Source organism: Miniopterus natalensis, chromosome 17 (genome assembly GCF_054644295.1).
Source record: "Miniopterus natalensis isolate mMinNat1 chromosome 17, mMinNat1.hap1, whole genome shotgun sequence".
Taxonomy (NCBI): domain Eukaryota; kingdom Metazoa; phylum Chordata; class Mammalia; order Chiroptera; family Miniopteridae; genus Miniopterus; species Miniopterus natalensis.
The window spans coordinates 29,034,483-29,049,440 of NC_142097.1; positions in this window are offsets into that span (position 1 = coordinate 29,034,483).

Consider the following 14,958-nt stretch of genomic DNA (forward strand, 5'->3'; position numbering starts at 1 on the left):
AAGACGTGGCTGGAAAGTGGTTAAATAGTTTAAGGGAGTTCTAAACTCCTCACTCACATCAGGAAGATATAAATGAACCAAGGACCAAAATTAAAAGAGAAGAGGGAAAGAGGACTTGGGGAAAGTCTGCTGGTGGACACTGAGTTTTCCTTCCCATCTCCAGAAAAAAGGGGCAGGTTGTGCCTGTCCTCATGTAACCTATAAAAGGGGTGTTATTGGGACCACTCAGGGTTCACATACACACTGGACAGGTGTCTGATTCCTGCGCGAGTAATGGATAGTGTAAGACATGACCTGATCAGCTGTAGTTAAAAGAGACATAGAAATGGCTACACTTAGTGTCCTGTGCTCCCCTCGCACATCGGGGAAGGAATGCATGACTATTTCTCAGGGACCAGTGAGGAGTAAAATAAAGCTAGAAAAATTCAGAGGGTTGCCTGGAGGGTCAAATAGCTATCGGCAGAGATAAACTGAAGGTATCGCCTTTTCAGAGACTGAAAATAGACTAAGTTACCAGATCAACTAGACAACAGGTCAAAGGATGTGCAGGTGAAACTCCCCAGCTTGGCCCAGAGATTCCATGAGAGCACCATGGGAGGAGGGATCAGATCTAAACATCTGCCAAGCTCAGAGACAAGCTGTTTTCCAAGTAAGGACTTTCCTTAAGCCTTTCCTCTCTTTATTCATGTTTCAACCCAAGGAGGTCAGGAAGTTTAGTTAACAAGATGTGGCTAAAGAATAAAACAATGGTTGCCCTGGCGGGTGTGGCTCAGTTGAAACATCACCCTGTGGGCCAAAAGGCTACAGTTCGATTCTTGGTCAGGACACATACCTAGGTTGTGGGTTTGATCCCTGGTCAGGGCTTGTAGGGAAGGCAACCAATTGATGTTTCTCTCTCACTTCCATGCCTTTCAGTCTCTCTCTCTCTCTCTGTCCCTCCCTCTTTCTCTCTCTCCCTCTCCCTTCTTCATTCCCTCTCCCTCTACCTCTCCCTCTCTCTCTAAAAATCAATTTTAAAATCTTTTTAAAAGTAATAAAACAATGGCCGGGAAGGAGGAAGGAGACAAGACCAACAGGCTTCCTCTAACAATAGTTCAAGGATGAGGGGGAGTGGCAGGGGCTAGAAAGACAGCAAAGCCTTCATTTTAAGGACATTTGGAGTTTGGAATATATAGAGAACTGGACCTTTCCATTCTTAAGCTGAAACAATATTTTATAACTTAAGAATGATCAGGAATGTCTGGAGGCATGCCTGAATTTTCTCTGGGGAAGGAGAAGACAACACCTCATTAAGTAAATGGTAAACACAATGAGAGATGAAGTAGAGTGACTGTGAAGTTCATTCCACGAGTCATGCTTGTTCAACATGCCAGTGACATTTGACTTAGAGGCTGGTGAGCACTTGTGCAGTGGCAGCTACTTAAAGGCTCGAAGCCAGGGTAAACTATATTAATAATTTATAGGTTAAATCAGTTCTATTCTATTTTGTAGACATGCAGATGATCCCTCTTGAATTTCCCCCTAGATATCAATGCTTAGATTATTTAATTTTTGTCTGTGTCTCCTGGACCTCTTTGATCTAGTTTCACAAATGAGAAGTTGTACGTGAGATGAGACTGACTCAGATAAACTGGAGTACTCTTGCTACTCTTCCATTCTGGTCTCCTGGATAGAATCAATACTATTGATCATAGTGGCTGAGTTGGCCAGACAGCCACTACCCCAAGAAAAGGATCTCATCTGCCTGCTGGTGAAATATCTCAGGAAGACACAGACATATTTTCAGAGAATGATGTTTTCTGTGCAGGCCAAGTTAGCAAATTCATAGAAGAAAGGGTGGGGGGGAGGTATGCACTTTAGAGTCCGTTCTATTATCAGCACTGACACTGATATTAGTGGTATTCTGTATTCCATTTATTACAAAATTATTGCTGATTTTCAAAAGAAACGAATATTACTCTTTATTTTTAGGCTAGTGAATCAGTGAGAGTTCTATCTGAAGCAGAGCCATTATGAGTATTATGGTATAAGGAACTTACTATAGGAATTAGACCTTAGGTATCTGAGGGAAGAACCAGAGAATTGAAGGTTCGAAAAAGAGAGTTCAATGATCAACAGAGAGGCCGCTAACCAGCATGGGAGCAGGTGAATGAATTGGAGCATGGAGGGAAATCTGGAGGTTAGGTGTGTCTGGTGTAGATGTCACTGGAAGGCAAATATGTCTTTTAATAGGAGCTGTCAGCTCAATGCTACTTCATACCCTAGAATTCCTTATGCTTTGAGAGATTGTGCAGATTCTGGCAATCCCTAGATATCAGACCAATTCTATGCTTATTGGGTCAAGTGCCACCCCGGAGAAGCTCCCACTATTGGCTGTTTCCATTCCTGCTTCTCATTAGTTTCACGAAGTCATAAAACCATGCCAGCTTAGCTCCTCATAGATTGCTCTTAACGGGGTCCTTTTGGCTGCTCGATAATCATGTTCTCTTGTGGTTCTACTCACCTTCCTTGGAGCAGCTCTTCCGAAGATTCCACTGCAATGCGTGTGCCCATCTGCCACTCCCGTGCCACTGAACCTTTCCTCTCCTCCACTCACACGACGTCCCTTAACTATTTTATCATCATCTTGCTTAAATTAGCTCTAACATCTCACTGTGATGGAAAAAGAGGTCCTATGGAAAGTAATCTCACAGGTGATCTGATCATAAACTCCTACCTGGGCAGGTCGTGGTGGGTAGTCTTGCACCAGGTGCATAACTTCTTTAGTAACAGGTTTATCTTTGCCTTAAATGAGCTTGTCCATTGTTTCTGTGCATCTAGGTTAACACAACCTTTGAAATAAAAATAACCACCCTCAAGGGGGCACATAATCTTATTAACCCAATCCCTATCTTGCTTTCTCCCACCTCCATGTAATCCTCCTGAGCGTCCCTCCTGAATTTCAAATGCATAAAAGAAACTGCAAACTGTTGTTCTCTGAAGTATTTATTCAGTCTGTTGAGATCTTGCTTCCAGGTGTATTCTTCTTTTGGCTCAAATAAATTTTTATAAAAATTCTCTATAGGTTTGGATGTTCTTACATTGATATCACTAAAACTGGTTTCTTCTCAGTTTTCCTTTGGCTCCCCTCACTTTCTCAGCTTCAAAATCAACATTGATGAAAATGATTCCCAAATCTGAGTCCTAGATGAAGACTTATTTCCTAATTTTGAATCCTACTTTTCCAGATATTGACTAGATGTTTTACCTGAAGGTTCTGCCATGTCTTCAAAATCAACTGAAAATTAAGATGTATTAAACTGACACAATTGGTTTTTCTTTGGTTCTCTGCTTCTTAGGGTCATGATGGTGGCTCAACGTCCTAGATTTATTCAACACTCCTAATTCGTGCTTGTTTTCCCAGGAAATTTTAAAATAATGCCCTTTTCATTCTCTAACATGTCCTGGTTTGGATAATACTTACATTTGTATAGTGTTCCTTGGTGACCATGGGGTGTGAAAGTTATAAGATTATATGAGGTAATTCACTAATTGTTTTAACAAACAACTTATAAAGCATTTACTATGTTTTTATTATCTGTAGCTACAAAGATGATTAAGAATTGGTTACAGTTCTCAAGGCGCTTGCAGTATATATGATAACCAAAGAAATTTAGTATGCTGTATTAAGGATAAAACTGTATGTAATAGGTACAGAAATAATACAGGGTGGTTGACTCTCCTGGAAGCTTGGGAGTGTTCTAGTGAAAGGCTTCACACAGGTGATTACATGTCTATGGAATTTTATAGGATAGATGAGAGGCTGACAGACAAAGAGAGGGAGCAAATAACAGAGTCAAATGTCAAGGAACAGTCTGTTTCATTTAAGGACCAGTGAGTGTGTAATATTTTGAGAACCTCACATGGTGCAATGGGGGGCGGGGAGTTGATCTGTGGGAAATGAGGCAGGAGAAAGAGGTGGGGTCCAGCACTTAAAGGTTTGTTTTTGTAACTCCAAGGAAGTTGGACTTTATTATCTCCTCAATACAGAAATGCAGAAGAGCATCCTGGTCATTAGGAAAGTGATTGGATCAGCGTTATATTCTTAGCATTATTTTAGGACCATCTTAAATGGATAGTATGAGTGAAGTCAATAAAATTAGTTAGAGTCATTGTTATAATTCAAATGAGAGAGGTGTATGAGAGACATATCTGAGAGTACATGCCTGATACAGAGTAGATTCGAAATGTGATGATTTCTTTTCTCAGCTGACAATTCTCTGGCTTAGTAATGGAAGATGTTATTATCACCATTTTACAACTTGAAGAATTGAGTTGTTAGTTCAAGTGACTTTCCCTGGGGGACTCAGATTGTAAATGACAGGGCCAGAGCTACTACCTCTGTGTTTCCGCTCTCAGATTCAGCACTCTTTCAATGTCTAAGAGCTTTGAGGATACAAATAAGAGTAGCAAGTTTTAAAATAAGTAGAATATATGTATTTCCTGTACATGGCCTTCAAGGGCCCAGGAATGGCTCAGATCCTTCCTTAATCAAGCCCCATCTCTAGTGTTCATTTCTTCCATGAACTTTTTAAGAGTTTATTATAATCAGGAACTGGGAACACAGCAAAAGAAGAACAAAAACCTTGCTCTTATTGAGCTTAAATTCTGGTGGGTGGGTAAGCCAATCAACAAGCAAATGAATAAATTGATTATATAATTCCAAGCAGTGATAAAATAATTTGGCAAATTAATAGAATTGGGGGACAGAAAATAATGGGACATCTATATTAGATGAGGTGATCAGGGAAGATCTTTCTGGGGAAGTGACATTTGAGTTGATACCTGAATGGTGTGAAGGAAGAAGACTTGTGAAGATGTAGAAAAATGTCATTTTAAGGACCATGAAAGATAAAGGGTTATCAAAGATGAAGGCCCTGAGCCAAATTGCTATATAGTTGAGGATCAGTAAGATGGCCAATGTGGGTGGCACTGAATGCATGAGATGATACTTGAGGAAGAAGGTGGTCACAGAAAAAAGTTTACATTTTAGTTCAGTTTAAAATGAGAGTTATTGCAGACTGTGTGACAATGAGAATGACCGAGCGGAGAGAGGAAATGATACTGCCAGAGAGTATGGGCAGGGAGCAGGGAAAGACCCATTGGATGAATTCATGTTGGCACAGCTAGGTAGACTTGTAAGCAACCATACTGAAGAGAAAACCATACCAGCTAATATTTGTTGCACACATACTGTGTACTGGCTTTCCATGAAGCTCCCCCATACACCACCTACGGCACAACTCTATGGTGTTGGTGGCATTATTTCTTCCAGTTTATAGGTGAGAAAAGTGTGTCTTGGAGTGTTCCAGTGACTTACCCATGATCACATCTTTAGTAAGTGGTAGAACCTTGTTTAAAACCTGGGTCCACCAGCTTGCACATTTAATTACTGTGAAGGAAAGGAGCCAGGATGTCAGCCCAGCTCAACGAGGATTAGCTCTAGATAAGCAAGGGTGTTGACATAGTCCTTGCTCCTTAGTGCTGCCTGGAATTTTTATAAAAATCACCAGGTGTTGCCTGGCCAGGCGTGGCTCAGGGGTTGAGCATCGACCTAGGATCTAGGAGATCGAGGTTCGATTCCTGGTCAGGGCACACGCCCGGGTTGCAGGCTCGATCCCCAGCAGGGGGCGTGCAGGAGGCAGCAGATCAATGTTGACTCTCTCATCATTGATGTTTCCATCTCTCTCTCCTTCTCCTTTCCTCTCTCTGAAATCAATAAAGACACATTAAAAAAAGAAATGACCAGGTGTTTAGTAATAGCTTGACATCTCAGTTTTGTTTAATGCCAATGCCAGAGTTGCAGGATGTCAAGTCATTCCTGTAATCTGACTGTGCCCAGAAATTGAGCCTAAAGGTCACTGTTTCACAGAAGTTGTCCAGAGGACAGGTTCTTGAGCATGTGCCAGGAAGCAGGCTTTTTTCTGTTTTACCATTTTGCCCATAATTCCTCAGTTCAATTAAAAGGGAAGAAAAATCTTTTTGTTGGCTCACATTTCAGGAATAAAATCCATGCTGCATGAAGGTGACACTAGAGGGTTGTTTTGTCCTAAAAGGAGAGATTGAAGCAAGGGCCAAATAATATGGATATATTTTAATTTTGAATCCATACAAAGAAATAAAGCCTTCTCTGATTAAAAAAACCCCAAAAAACGGTGCTAGTTGGTGGGCATATATACAGGGGTGGGCAGAAGTAGGTTTACAGTTGTAAGTACACAAAACAGAGTTCATTCTTGTATTATTTATTTATTTAGTATTGTATTTATTGTTATTAATAAAATTATTATTAACCTACTTTTGCCCACCCTTGTATGGGTGAACAAGATAAAATTTCTGTCCCCAAATGTTCAAAGTAAGAGGCAGAATCTGGTGACTAGTGTCTTCTTTAGCTTATTTCTGTCATTTGAATTGAATGGGGTTCCTTTAGGTCCCCACCTCATTTATTCCTCGCATATCACTATGCCAAAGCCTTGCATTTGGGGAACAGACAGAAGGGGGGGGTAGACAACCAGAGGCAGAAAACTTTCTTTTAAAGAAAAAGATGATTGAATGATCACTTAACCAATTTTCTACCTCATTCCAAAAAGAATTGGAGGAGTTTTTCCAAGAAACAGAACAGGAGTGAATGTAATTAAGGCAGAAACTAGGGGAAAGGAGAATGTGTCCTGGTCAAGAACAGGACTGAATACCTCCTGTAAGTTGTGAAGATTTGGCCAGAGGTAGGGAAAGAATTCACATGCAAACACAGAGCAGATGCTCTCTAATTGGATAGAAATAGAATAATTATGTTAATCTGTCTTTTTTTTTTTTTTAATCAAAGAAGGCTTTATTTCTTTGTATGAATTCAAAATTAAAATATTTCCATATGATTTGGCCCTTGCCTCAACCTCTCCTTTCAGGACAAAACTACCCTCTCGTGTCACCTTCATGCAACATGGATTTCATTCCTGAAAACCAGGTCAGCAGGAGGCCTTCTTCCGCCACTCACAAGTGCCCACCTGGCTGTTGGACAGATGTTCTTCTGTAGGGTACAAAAATTGCCCAACATTAAGTTTTAATTGCACCTCCGTAATGGTTGTTTAAATGTTGGTGTTCATTTTAAGAGCTGATTTTGCTATGCTAATCAGGGCTCAATTCAATCCAGAGCAAACAAATAAACAACAACAAGAGAAGCAGAACTCCTATATTTATAGCTGGTGACTAAAATAGTACCCCAAATCACAACTGTGACTGACTAATTGCTCGTTGCCTAACACAGGCCCAACACAGACGGCCTCTTCACACGGCTTTCATCGCTGTAAACAGAATCTCCTCTGATTTGTTTTAGAATCAATTTGATTTGAGAAGGCACTGGGGTTTTCTGTCAGTGAGGAAAAAAACCAGAATATAATTTCCTTTGAATGGGACTGGGATCATGCTTTGAAGAGATTGCTTTTCTGATTCTTAAGGAAATTGGGAAAATGAATCTGGAAACTTTTCTCCCAATGGCAAAAGGTAGCAGTCAGTTTTTAGAATCTCGGATGCTTTTCTTCAGCCTGTGAGCAATAATTTATTTAAAAAACAGTGCCAAGTTGTCACGAATGTGATTAATCAAAGCACAGGAGAGGTAGCTTAATGGAGCGAATGGGTTTGGGCTTTGACGCCCTGGGGTTTGGCTTTGCTATGTAGTCAGCAAGGGTATGGATATAACCAAAACTTCTGTGGTTCAGGCAGCCCCATGTCTTTTCTGCATCTCTGGTTCTTCAGTGAAATGTGATAGTAAATAATTCATACACTATATGGTCATTGTAAGAATTCAATGAGAAATATATTTAAGAGTGTTTCATAGATGATTGAGTTAGAGAACATGGGAACAAACGTGTCTCAGATAATGTCTCTGTACATATTTCACGCATGACTCAGCATTAGTCCATACTTTCTAGACTTTTCTGAAGTCCCTGTTCCCATTTTTGATAGAGAGAGAAGTGGAAATTTGAATTCTAAGGTTTAGAATAAATAGAAATGTCTGTTGTTGTGACCCCAGATTTAATATTCAATATACTATGGATTTGCTGTGATCTCAAAGTTAGAGAAATATGGTCAGTGTTAAACGCCAATCCCAGAGACGGTTGTTTCCAAGCCATTTTCTCAATGGTTGACAGGGACCCAGTTTTTCACAAGGGCTTTTATTTCAGCTTCGGGTCCTCTAATAATTGAAGCTCTGCTCCTGCAGCAGACCTTCCTCTGAACTCAAGTGCATTATTGGAATTTAGCACCAACCCAGTAATGGGTCAGGAAAATATCAGATACATCCCTAATTACCCTGGTGTGGGTTACCATTTGTCATCTTGATAGAGAGCCTAGGAGGCAGGGGTGGAGGGTTGAACTCTATTTACAAATGTGCTTATTGCTAAGATTGGTGCCCTGAAGTTAGAACCAGCGTAAATCCTGGTCTTAGGCTGCCCCAGAGTGGCAGCTCTTTTTTTTTTTAGAAGGGTAGGCGTGCAGAGTAGTTCCCCCCTTCTCCCCTGCTTCCTCACTTCCTGAGGGTTTTCCAGTGGCTTGCGAACCCTGTCCTCATCAGAAGATGGTTTCGTCCTGTTCACAGAGATCCTGGCAGCCTCCAATCTGGCCTGTGCTTAGCCCTCAACAGTGAAACCTCAGCAACATCAACTTTGGGGGAGCAAGAGTGGGAGCAAGAAGTCCAGTTAGGAGGTGGTTGCAATGATCCAAAAATATACAGCACAGCTTCCAAACATTTTTATTTGTTTGCTTTTTATTGATTTTAGAGAGAGAGGAAGGGAGAGGGAGATAGAAACATCGATGAGAGAGAAACATCAACATCGATCGGCTGCCTCCTGCTTGCCCTCTACTGGGGATCAAACCCACAACCCTGGCCTGTGTCCTGACTGGGAATTGAACTGGCGGCCTCTTGGTATATGGGTAGAGACGCTCAACCACTGAGACACACCATCTGAGTGGAGATCTTCCAAGTTTTAATGTGTGGAGGAATCATAAAGAAACTTGTCAAAATGCAGATGCTGATGGGGCTAAGCTCAGAATTCTGCATTTCTGTGAGCTCCCAGGCGATGCTGACACTGGGGGTTCACGGAACATACTTTGAGGAGCAAGGTGTGTTTGTACCTTGTTTCTCCCTGTGCTTCTCTCCTTTGACTTGACACGTTACTGCAGAGGTTCTCTGGGCTGTACATTACTCATAATTTCTAACACTCATTTGTAGAACTTATTATTATAATACTGGGTGCTTTTCAAAAGTAAAAATGTGTGTATATATGTAAAAGTGTGTGTATCTATGTAAAAGTACATAAACTATGTAATATGTGTGTGTGTGTATAAACATATACACACAGCACATGCTATTATAACTCCCCAACTTACTGGCAGGTAACTCTGGCATGGAGAGTTTATAGAGTTTGACTTGAATCACATAGCTGGTCAGTGGCAGAGCTGGGATTTAAACCAAGCAGTTTGGGTCCCGAGATCATGCCCATAAATACCACCCTGTACTTCTCTGCCTGCCACAGATGGGGGGACCGGTGGTAAGGCAAGTGGGGCTGTCACACTTCCTTTAATCACTTCTCCTTCTTTATTCGCTGTTTGTTTTTTATTTTTACTGGTTATATCTCATGTCATGCTCAAAACTAGCTTACATTTTATTTTTTATATGCTAATAAATCCCTTAGATTACTCTCTTCTGTGTAGTCAATTCCTCCCTACAATCCGGATCTTCCCTGTCAACTTCTAAGTACCTCCCATGATTCCAGCCACTACAATGAAAGGATCACTGCGTAAGGTGCTAATTATCACTCCAATGGCAATCACATCACAGCAATGTCAATGCATCAACACGTCATACACCTTACATTTACTCAATGTTGTACGTCAAAATATATTTCAATAAAAATAAGAATTTAAAAGATACCCCTGAAGCTCCACAATTGAAATAACACTAATATTAATAGTAATAATAAAAAATAAACCATCCCTCAAATTTATATTCCTCTTCAGTTGCCACCCCATGTCTCCGCTTCTTTTTATTATAATATTTTACTTTATAATACCCTTTCTTCACCCCTGGTTTAATCCCCAGCCCTTTTTAGCCTGACACCTACCCTCACCACTCCATCAGACAGTTCTTTCCCTGCCACTCACGACTCCAGGCTGCCACACCACGAAACTCCTTTAACCTATTAATTTTCAGGCCGCACATTACTTGATCTCCAGACAGTGTTAGACATTCTCTTAAAATGCTCTTCTCCTTGACTTCCATGATGCCACATTGCTCAGTTGTTGTTTTTTTAAATATTTTAATTGACTTTTAGAGAGAGGAGGAGAGAGGGAGAGAAACAATGATATGAGAGCAGAACGTGGATGGGCTGCCTCCTGCATGCCCCCCACAGGGGATCCGCCCACAACCTGGGCACGTGATGTGCCCTGGCCTGGAATTGAACCAGCAACCTTTCGGTGCTGCACCCGAGGATGCCCAACCGCCTGAGCCACACCTCTGCCAGGGCTACGCTGCTGTTTCGATTCTGAGTCTCTGGCTGCTTTGCAGCCTCCTTTGCAGATTCACCCTCATCTGCAGAGCAATGAGATGACAGAATTCCTCGAGCTCCTCTCCTCTGCCCTCTTCCTGCCCACCCAGTGCTGTCTTTGCAGATGACACTCTCTACCCTAACATTTTCTTTGCCACTGCATGCAAGTTGCACATCCCCTGTGAGCTCCCAGCAGTCTAGCTTTGGATAGTTCAGGGGTCCATCAATATTACCAGAACCAATCATTTTCCCCACTTGCCCTCGGGGTGCCCTACCTAATCATGTTCCTGGGTTTTCCGTCTCAGTGATGGCACCTTCTCCCATCCAGGTATGCCTCCCACACACCCACAAGTCGCCTTTGACACCCTTCTTTCTTTTATCTCCTTTCTCCAACCATCGATAATACCTCTTGACTACACTGACTGTTGTTAGGATCATTTTAATGCCTTCTGTACTTAGGGAAATTTGGGCCATTTGGATTTTCTCTCTCCCCATTTTCTAGGCATCAAATGATTACTCAAGCCTCCCTAGTTCTACTGAGGCCCTAATACAATGTTTTCTTGAAACTTTAACTCTTGATTTTCTTGAGTACTCTTAAAAGTCTGTCTCACAAAGCCCTGTAGGTCATCTACATGTTGATAGTGACCCTTCAAAGTCACTGTTTTCCCTCTCTACAGGATTCGGTTTTCTCTCTAAAGCTCAGCCCCAGTTCTGTGCAGACCATTCCCTCCTCCAGTTGATGAGCTCCTTTGGGGGGAGAGAACCCAGAGACCAGAGCCTTTCCCTTCTTTTCAGCAGTCTTATGAGGTCCACAGTTTGCTCTTTTGATACGTACTCCAGCCTGCCTTCTCCTTTTCTAGCTCTGGAGGTTTCTGAGGGTATCTAATGATTTGTCAGACATTTCAGTCTTTCCAGTTGATTCTCCCCTTCTCTCCCCTGCTTGGCACACGCAGTCTGCAGACCCACACATCTCCGAGAGCAGGTTCCTCGCCGCCTCTTACCTGAGTGGAAACAGATGCTCGCTGCAGAAATCAGCCTCAGATGGATGCACGTGGAATAATCATCCTTCTGAAGACAGGCTCCCTGTGGTAAGAGAGAGCCGAGCACGTACAGATTAGAGCTGAATAAATGAAAATGAGGAATGCAGCAGAGACAGGGCCACACACTGAAGTGATGAACACCCATTGAATGTTGGAGAAGCAGTGCTGCGAGTAACACAGATGATCTAACTCAGCCTTTTTGTTTTACAGATGAGAAAACTTGAGACCTAGACAGCTGAGATCATTTGCTTCTGTAGCAAAACTAGCTATTGCAGGGGCGTGAATCTTCTGCTTTCCAGACCTCCTTGGAGATCAGCTGATAGGCTCCTAAGACGCTGCTTGCTCCCCTGGTTGAGTGCTGTCTATCCTACTTTACTAGTTCTGCTCTTTGTCCAGACTGTGCAGCTCCTTGTGTGCTCAGCTGCACCCCTCTTCGCATGGGCAACTCTACCTGCCTGCCCCATTGCCTTAATTGTCCACAGGGTGTGGGTGTGTCTCAGCGCCCTGTTCGCTCCACCCTTTTTCTGGGCATGGCAGCCTTGAGTGTGTGTAAAACCGAACTACGCTAGCTCCGTCCTCTCTCTGGGCGGGGCAGCCCTGCCTGCACACACAGCAGCACCCCACTCACTCGCAAGGGGCTGCCCTGCGCGTGGGTACCGTAAACCTTGCTAGCTCTACACTCTCTCTAGGAGGGGCAGCCCCACATGTGCACACAGAAGAGCCCCGCTATCTCTGTGCTCTCTCTGGATTAGGGGAACCCTGCTGGTAGGCACTGCCTCATTTTGTTAGCTCCGTGCACTCTTCAGGTTGGAGAGCCCAGGGGTGTGTGCAAAGCAGCACTTTGCTGTACCCCCTGGATCAGTCCCTGGCTGGAGTGGCCCCTTGTATGCATGCTATGGTGTCCTTCTGTTTCTGCTGGATCTAGCTCTAGCTCGGAGACGGGTGGCTGGGGACATGCCACGGCACCCTTCATGTTAGCCAGAGAACGTTAGTGGAGCTCCTGCCTGCTCTCTATGTTCAGGGAAAACACCAACAGTGGAGATCACCGGTTCCTCTGGTCCTGGGTGGTCCTCTCAGCTCCCAGAGAGCTCTCAGGGTTCCCTGACCTCTCTATGGTCCCTCTCTCTTGCTTCTTGTGCCAAAGCTGTTCAGTTGGCTCATAAATGTCTCTCAGAAGGAATTGCTCTGAATATAACTGTATGTGCAATGTGTTCCTAGGAGGGCACAGGCTCAGTGTCCACCTACGCTGCCATCTTGGACCTGCCTCCAAGAGTGTATCAATTTAAAAGACAATTTTTTGGGGCAGGGGTGATAGAGGAAAAGATAAAGGGACAAGTAGGTGTCAAAGTTGGCTAATAAGCGGCTACTAGCTTTTTGCTGTATTCAAAGGCAGCGGAGAGGTTTTTGGCTGAACCACCCACCGTCTGTGTGGGTGGAGGAGGGGTGGCTAGTTTCTAGCCATCCTAGTTCTAAGGCATCTATACATAGATCCTTCTTTTCAGTGACTGAATTCACTTATGTTGTCACCCCAGCCAGGGAACATTTTAATGTCTGCCAAGGGCTGAACAGTAGCTCCAAAAAGACATGTCCAGATCCTAACCTCAGTATGTGACCTTACTTGGAAATAGGGTCTTAGCAGATGTAATCACCTGGTTAACCTCTTGTTAAAGATGTTGAGATGAGATCATCCTGGATTAACCAGGTGGGCTCTAAATCCAGTGAAACTTGTCCTTAGAAAGAGAGGAGATTCCATAAGAGGGAGGGGGCCACGTGGAGACAGAGGCAGAGATGGGAGTTATGTTGCTACAAGCTGGGGAGCATCTACAGTCACCAGAAGGTGGGAGAGACAAGGAAGGACTCACCCCTAGAGGCTTCAGAGGGGGCCCTACCCGCATCTTGATTTTGGACCTCTGAGAGAACCGTGAGAGAATAAATTTGTGTTAAGTCACCCAGCTTGTGGTAACTTGTACAGCAGCCCCAGGAAACGAATGCAGCGTCCAATTGAAAATCTCTCTCTCAAGTGTTTTTATTCCTTGCTCCTGCCAAAGGGGTGCTGGCCCTTTACACTCCTCCCAAACCGCATGCAAGGGCATTATGCACGAGCTGAAATGAACTCCGACTTTTTCAGGTCTCCTGCAAGTTCTCAGTCCCTACAGTGAACTTGACCAATGAGGACTTGAGCACATGGTCTGGAAGAGCAAGGCAGCCCCAGGGTGCACTCCTCCAGTGTACCTTCTGACTTAGCCACCAGCCGAAGTAGCCTGCGGGATGCCGTGTCCACGGGGCTGGACTGCTGCTGGTTCTCAGGGGGCTGAGAGGAGCAAGAGCAGAGTGGGCCTCTGGTTCGGATTCCCCAGTCGGGTGCGTCTTTAATCACCTGGGAGGGACAGCATTGCCCATATGTGCTCCCCCTCCTCCTTTGGTTACCAGTTTTCTTCCTGATGATAGAGTCAGAGTTAGCTGTGATTGTATATTGTGGCATGAGAGCGGAACAACATCGACCGCAGTAGCAAAACTTGCTTCTTAATAGGCACTGCAATTAGCCAGGCAAAGTGCTTTCCTGCTGAGAAAACTCAGGCACGGGACCATAAAATGTGGTCTGTTCCCTCTTGCCCACACACCTCCACTCCAGGCCCTGAACAATCCACCCTCCAAGTAGCATCTTTGCATAAGTGCCCGCAACTCTTAGTGATGGCGAGTGGATGCTTTGAATTAGGGGAATTTGCCAGAGGACTAGGGAAGGCTGGGGTTAACCCAAGTTGGAGGAGTTAGGCTCTTGCATGGATGCAACCATGCAGAAACGCAAACATTTAAATGCATAACGTCAGGGAAATTTCTCAGTTTCAGCTTGACAATTTCTTACATAATACTATACCTCTTGGCTTCTCCATTGAGGTATTCTCACGTTGCCACTCTCAGATTCAGGTTTGACTAATATATATTAAATATCTATAACCTCCCAATGTTAAGTGGTTTATGTACTTTATTTTATTAAATCCTGAAAATAACAATGTAAGGGCAGGAATTATCACAGTGGAGAAAAGGTGAGGGTTAGAAAAAATTGTTTGGCCCAAATTATAGCCTGAATAAATCTCAGAGCTAGGAGCTTCAGCTCTGGTCTTTAGGCCCAGGTTTATTTATTTCCCCATTCTTTTTGTTTAACGAATTGAATTGGTAAAGTATTTCTTAATATGACTTAAAGACCATTGTGTGTAAGTGCAGGTGTTCTCAGTGGCATCATTTCACAGAGTTTCCCACGGCAGTGACTGCAGAAGATGAAGACTTCAGAGGAAGTTGTAGTAGAAGATCATTATGTATAGGGAGATCTAATTTTATTGAAAAAT